Raw genomic sequence first — 7,584 nt, forward strand, 5'->3', positions numbered from 1 at the left:
GTTCCATGGTCTAGTTGACATGGTGGTGTTTGGTCATAGGTTGGACTTGATGATCTCAGAGGTCTTTTCCTACCTAATTGATTCTGTGATTCTGTGTAATTCTGTGATCTCAGCAGGAGAGCCTCTTCAAGACTAATGGACTCCCATCTATGGGCAATGAGCTACTTATGGGATAAAATAAAAGATCCAGGAATAAGGAGAGGGAGATGGTAGGAGAAAAAGAAAGTATGTGAGAACAGTAAAGAGCAAAGGAACCTAAAATCATGTCTTGAGATAGCTGCGCTTAGAATCATAGAATTAACTGAGTTGGAAGAGGCTTCTGAGATCATCAAATCCAACCCTTGATCCAACCCCACTGTGATTACTAGATCATGGCACTCAGTGCCACATCCAGCCTCATCTTAAAAACCTCCAGGGATGATGAATCCACCACCTCTCTGGACAGGTCATTCCAATGCCTGAGCATTCACTCTGTAAAGAACTTCTTTCGAATATCCAACCTAAACCTCCCCGGCAGAGCTTAAGCCTGTGCCCTCTTGTCCTACTGCTGAATTCCTGGGAGAAGAGACTGACCCCCACCTGGCTACAGCCTCCTTTTAGGTAATTGTAGAGAGTGATGAGGTCACCCCTTGAGACTCCTCTTCTCCAGGCTAAACAACCCCAGCTCCCTCAGCCTCCCTTAGAATCATAGAATTGTAAAATGTTAAGGATTGGAAGGGACCTTAAAGATCATCTAGTCCCAACCCCTTCTGCCATGGGCAGAGACACCTCCCACTAGATCAGGTTGCTCAAGGCCTTATCCAACCTGGCCTTGAACACTTCCAGGGATGGGGCATCCACACTCTATTCTCAGTATCTCAGCACCCTCACAGTAAGGAATTTCTTCCTATTATCTAACCTAATTTTCCCCTCTTTCAGTTTGTACCCATTACTCCTTTACCTACCACTACAGTTCCTGATAAAGAGTCCCTCTCCAGCTTCCCTGTAGGCCCCCTTTCAGATACTGGAAGGTTTCTGAGGTCTCCATGCAGACCCCTCCAGGCTGAACAGTCCCAACTTTCTCAGTCTGTCTTTGTAGGGGAGGTGCTCGAGTCCTCTTATCAACTTCATGGCCTCCTCTCGACTTGCTCCAACAGTTCCATGTCCTTCTTATGTTGGGGGCACCAGAACTGTACACATGTAGTTGTTGGACCTTGGCTAAACACCAGGTATCCGCTGGGCCTGCGCCCCACTTCCCTCCAAAGGGAAGGGGAAGAGGGAAAGGGGGAAAAGAACGAAAGGAAAAAAAAACCTACAGAACTGAAACTGCCAAGAAAAACAGCTTTAAATTTACACAGAGAGGAAAAAAAAATTAAAAACACTATATACACAGACAAGAACTAACAACAGAAACTACTTCCCCACAACGAGTGCATTCCTCCTCCGAAGAGACAGTCTGGCTACACCACACAGCTACCTGGAAGAGAAGAGAGGACTTGTTTCCTTCCTGTCTCTTTTATATCTGGGGTGATGTAACATTGTGTGGAATATCTTATTGGTAAAATGTACATCAGGTGTTCTATCCTAGTTCTGTTTCCCTCTCAGGGAGGGTAACAAACCCATTACAATGCAATATTCTAGGTGGGGTCTCACAAGAGCAGAGTAGAGGGGGAGAATCACCTCCTTTGAGCTGGCCATGCTCCTTTTGATGCAGCCCAGGATTGTGTTGGCTTTCTGGGCAGTGAGCACACATGTTGAGTTTTTCATCAACCATCACCCCCAAGTCTTTCTCTGCAGAGCTGCTCTCAATCACTTCTCTGCCTAACCTGTAGGTGTGTCTGGGATTGCCATGACCCAGGTCTAGGACCTTGCACTTCTCTTTGTTGAACTTCATAAGGTTTGCATCGGCCCACCTCTCAAGCATGTCAAGGTCCCTCTGGATGGCATCACTTACCTCCAGTGTATTGACTGCACCACACAACTTGGTGTCATTGGCAAACTTGCTGAGGGTGCACTCGATGCCACTGTCTATGTCGCTGACAAAGATGTTGAACAGTATTGGCCCCAGTACCAATCCCCGAGGGACACCACTAATCACTGGTCTCCACATGGACAATGAGCCATTGACCACAACTCTCTGTGTGCTACCATACAGCCAGTTCTTTATCCACTGAGTGGTTCATCCATTACATCCATGTCTCTCCAGTTTAGAGACAAGGATGTCATGTGGGACAGTGTCAAGCACTTTGCATAAGTCCAGGTAGATGATGTCAGTTTCTCAGCCCCATACACCAATACTGTAGCCCTGTCATAGAAAGTCACTGAATTTGGGAAAAGAGACCAACCCCCACCTGGCTACAACCTCTTTTCAAGTAGTTGCAGAGAGTGATGAGGTCTCCCCTGAGCCTTCTCTTCTCCAGGCTAAACAACTCCAGTTCCCTCAGCCTCTCCTCATAGGACTTGTGTTCGAGTCCCTTCACCAGCCTGGTTGCTCTTCTCTGGATCTGCTCCAGCACCTCGACATCCTTCCTGAACTCAGGGGCCCAGAACCGGACACAGTACTCCAGGTTTGGCCTCACCAGTGCCAAGTAAGGGGAAGAATCACTTCCCTGCTTCTGCTGCCACACTGTTCCTGATGCAGGCCAGGATGCCATTGGCCTTCTTGGCCACCTGGGCACACTGCTGGCTCATGTTCAGCCTCCTGTCAATCCAAACTCACAGGTCCTTTTCTGCCTGACTGCTCTCCAGCCACTCTGTGCCCAGCCTGTAGCACTGCATGGGGTTGTTGTGGCCAAAGTGCAGGACCTGGCACTTGGCCTTGTTGAATGTCATGACATTGGAATCAGTCCATCTGCAGAGCCCTCCTGCCTTCCAGCTGATCGACACTCCCCCCAGCTTGGTGTCATCTGCAAATTTACTCATGGTGGACTCAATCCCCTCATCTAAATCATCAGTAAAGATATTAAATAGAACTGGGCCCAACACTGATCCCTGGGGAACACCACTAGTGACCGACTGCCAACTGAATGCAGCACCGTTCACCACCACTTGCTGGGCCCGACCCTCCAGCCAGTTTTTAACCCAGCACAGAATGCCCCTGTCCAAGGCATGGGTTGCCAGGTTTTTCAGGAGTATGCTGTGGGAGATGGTGTCAAAGGCTTTGATGAAGTCCAGATAGACCACATCCACAGTCTTCCCTTCATCCACCAGGTGGGTCACCTGATCATAAAAAGAGATCAGGTTGGTTAGACAGGACCTGCCCTTCCTAAACCCATGTTGGCTGGCTCTGATCCCTTGTCCATCCCGTAAATGCTGTGTGATTGCACCTAGGATGATCTGCTCCGTAACCTTGCCAGGCCCTGAGGTCAGGCTGACAGGCCTGTAGTTTCCCGGGTCCTCCTTCCGGCCCTTTTTGTGGATTGGAATGACATTTGCCAACTTCCAATCATCTGGGACCTCCCCAGTGAGCCAGGACTGTTGGAAAATGATGGCGATCTCTTCTGCCAGCTCCCTCATCACCCTTGGGTGGATCCTATCTGGTCCCATGGACTTGTGAGGATCCAAGTGGCTCAGTAGGTCCCTAACTGTTTCCTCCTGGATTACAGGGGGGCTATTCATCTTATCCCTGTCTACAAGCTCCAGAAGCCAGCTGTCCTCAGGACAACCTGTCTTACAGTTGAAGAGTGAGGTAAAGGTGTTAAATACCTCAGCCTTGTCCTCATCTTTGATAACTATATTCCCATCCATGTCCAATAAAAAATGGAGGTTTTCCTTGTCCCTCCTTTTGCTACTGATGTATCTATAGAAAGATTTTTTGGTATCCCTAACAGAAGTGGCAAGGTCAAGTTCTAGTTTTGTCTTCGTCTCTCTGATTTTCTTTTGGCAAGACCTAACTATTCCTAAACTCTTCCTGAGTAGTCAGCCCTTTTTTCCATAATTGGTAGGCTCTCTTTTTTACCCTAATTTCCTTCAAAATCTCTGTGTTCAGCCAGATTGGTCGTCTTCCCCATCAGCTTGCCTTTCAGCAGACTGGGATAGCCTGCTCCTGTGCATTCAAGACTTCCTTCTTGAAGCATGTCCATCCCTCCTGGACTCCTTTGTTTTCAAGGGTAGTTTCCCAGGGTACACTCTGAACAAGTCTTCTGAAAAGGCCGAAATCTGCCTGAAGTTTTATTGATGGCCCTCCTTGCATCCCTGAGTATTGAAAACTCTATTATTTCATGGTCACTGTGCCCCAGATGGCCTCCGACCACCACATCTCCCACCAGCCCCTCTCTGTGAACAGAAGGTCTTGCAGGGCTCCATCTCTGGTAGGTTCATTTACCAGCTGGACCAGGAAATTATCCTCTATATACTCTAGGAATCTCCTAGACTGCCTCTTCTCTGCTGTGTGGAGTTCCCAGCAGACATCTGGCAGGTTAAAGTCACCCACAAGAACACCCACTTTGGGCTATGGTCCAGTTGACATGGTGGTGTTTGATCATAGGTTGGACTCGATGATCTCAGAGGTCTTTTCCAACCTAATTGATTCTGTGATTCTGTGATTGGAAGTTCATAACAATGCACTTAGATACCTTGTGTTTTTACAACATGACAGCATCAGCTTAGATGTATCCGTATGCAGTAAAGTATGCTGAAGATTTGTCTAGGGGTTAGAATCCATGTACATGTCATGGTTTAACCCCAGCCAGCAACCAGGCCCCACGCAACCACTCTCTCACTCCCCCACCAGTAGGATCAGGGACAGAATCAGAGAGGTAAAAGTTAGAAAACTCATGGGTTAAGATAAAGACAGTTTAATAAGGAAAGCAAAAGAAGGAATTAATACACTGCTTCTCATGGGCAGGGAGCCACTTTTCCCCCTTCCTCCCCCCTCTGTTCTTCTCGGAGGAGAGAAAAAAAAGTCAGAGAATTCCTGAGTAGAGATAAGAGCTGGGAGAAGTCACTGATCACGAGCGAAACAGACTCAGAGGGAATAGAACTTAAATTTATGGCTAACAAACTTAAACTAAAAGCTGAATTTATTGCTAACAGAATAAGAACTAAAGAGTAAAAGAATAAAACAGTCTTAAAACCCAACACCTTCCCCCCATCCCTCATTCCTCCATGTTCTCCCTCCTCCCCCCAGCAGCTCAGGGAGATGGGGGGAGGGGGGGGAAGTCACAGTCAGTGGCTGCTTCTGCCTCTGTTAAAATCCATTTCTTAGACAGTAACTCTTCCCAATTTTCTGTCCTGGGAGGGTCACTTTTCCATCAGGTGCAGAGGGGTCTGTCTCTCTCTGCACTTTAATGGTCTTCTCTATGGGCTGCAAGGTGACATCTTGCTTCACCATAGTCTTCACCATGGTTACAGGGGAGGGTAATGGCTTTGAGTGTTTCCTGTGTGGTCCCTTCCCATGGGAGATAGTCCTTGATGGACTTCTCCACCGTGAGTCCATCCCTCAGGCAGCAGTTCTTCTATAATCTGCTATCCCTTGGGTCACAAATGAACTGCACCAGTGTGGATCTCCCACAGGGCCACAACGGGACAACTTGCTCCAGCATAGATTTCTCTCTCCATAGGCCAAAGGTCTCCAGCAGGACTCTGCTTTATCTTAGGCCTCCCACAGAGTCTCAGCCTCCTCATGCATTCACCTGCTCCAGTGTAGGCTCCTCCATGAGCTGCAGGGGGGTGGGATCTCCTCATCCCAATAATCTTCCACAGGCAACAGGGGTCTCAGCTTAAAGTCTCTCCTCTGCTGGAGGGGGAGAGGGGGACCCCTGGGCCTTTCCTCCCCACTCCTGCTACACTGACCTTGGAGTCTACATTGCTATCTCATGTTCTCCTCTGCTCTCCTCTATGGCTGGAATTTCTTCTGTGACATCAGCTTTCTCTTCCTCTATTCTTAAATATGTTATCTCAGAAGGGCATACCATTGGCTCGTAGTAGGAAGTCCATCCTGGAGCTGGCTATTATTTGCTTTTTCATAGAACAGCAAAAGCTTCTAGTAGCTTCTAACCAAAATCACCTCTATGGCCCCCTATTACCAAAAATTCAGCCACTTGAACCCATGACAAGTGACAAGGTGCAGAAAGGACCTTTCTAAACTCCTTCTCAGAGAGGAGTCTGAGTGTGACTAGATCTAATCTTAGCCCCAGATTCGTCAACTGTTTATGTCTAAAGGATTATAAAGGTTTAATTGAACCTTTATACAACTTTGTCTGGCAGTATTAAGGATAGCAAACCAAATATATGTATATAAATAAACAAATTTATTTATTTAGGTTGGTTGCAATAATGATTAGACAGAAATACCTTATTCAGAATTATTTAATATACATTATGGATAGCTATAACTACCAGTATAGTGCATTATTTTTGAAGCAATATTGAATCAATTATATTAAAGCTAGCAAAACAATTATTAAGTAGAGAGTGATGTTATTCACCCATACCAATGACTGTGGGCAAATTTCTCTCAGCCTTCAGAAGTAACCTTGAGGGGTGTCTCCACTCAAAGGAAGGATCTTCACACACCTTAGGGAGGTATGCTAGAAGTCCTCTCTGTGCAAAAGTGGGACTGGCCTTTTATAGTATTGTTGCCTAAATGTCTGTGGGGAAAAAAGACTCCAAGACAAATTAGGTAGGAGATAAGATAAGGATACAAAGGCTTTAATGAGCCACCAGGCTTTCTGGAATACCCCAACCCACGCTCTCGAATACAGGTGTTTTCAGTTTTTATAATGATTTTCACCCAATCCCCATCTGGCCACCACCACGCCTCTTGGGAATTGGGTCTGGGGGCATTTTGGGACCCCCTCTTCTTCATCTTCCTCAGAGTACGCAATGTTCTTGGAGGCCTTCCAGAGTTCTAGGCCTGAAGGTTGTTGCGTCTATGGCTATATCTTCTTGCGTAGATTTTAGGCTGTTCTCTACAATTCTACCTTGAAAATGAGACTAAACAGGTTAATGGAATTTGGGGGATTGATAGGGAAATGGGTAACAGGGTTTGCTATGTGTGGTTGGTGTGTTAAAGGGTAAAAGGATAATGTATTGCTACTTTAAAATCTACATTTACTACATAACTACTTCTAAGATCTACAAAAATTAAAATATCAAAACTCCAAGGTATCAGTCCCCCCTTTAGAGATTGGACAAAACTCAGAAATTTTGTCCAATCTCTACTACTTACATCTAATCCTTTTCAAAAGAGATGACCAACATCTACAACATTGGTTCATGCGATGAGCTATTATACAAACACTATGTACGTTACCAATAGAAACAGTTGTTTTATCCAGGTCCAGTTCAGTAACCGTGAAGTGAGTTTGTGGAGAACATCTCCCAAACCCAGTGAGACATTATCCAGAGATACCTGATGTAGAATTTTGGTTTGGTTCCTGACGAATGGGGGGTTTAAATGCCCAATCATCCGGCCCAGAGCGCATCTTGCGTGGGAAACAGACACGTACACGCAGGTTACATGTCCGGCAAAATGGCCGATTCCTTTATTCCACTGGTGCTTTTATAGGGAGGGTATAGAAGGTTCTGGGGCAAGGGTAGTTTGGTTTTGAACCCTCGAATCTCGAGGACTTCTGATAAGGAGGTTTGAAGGTATTGGTTAGG

The sequence above is a fragment of the Empidonax traillii genome, unplaced genomic scaffold (assembly GCF_003031625.1).
Source record: "Empidonax traillii isolate 1590-97213 ecotype Southwest subspecies unplaced genomic scaffold, ASM303162v1 scaffold1455:size106085, whole genome shotgun sequence".
In the NCBI taxonomy this organism is placed as follows: Eukaryota; Metazoa; Chordata; class Aves; order Passeriformes; family Tyrannidae; genus Empidonax; species Empidonax traillii.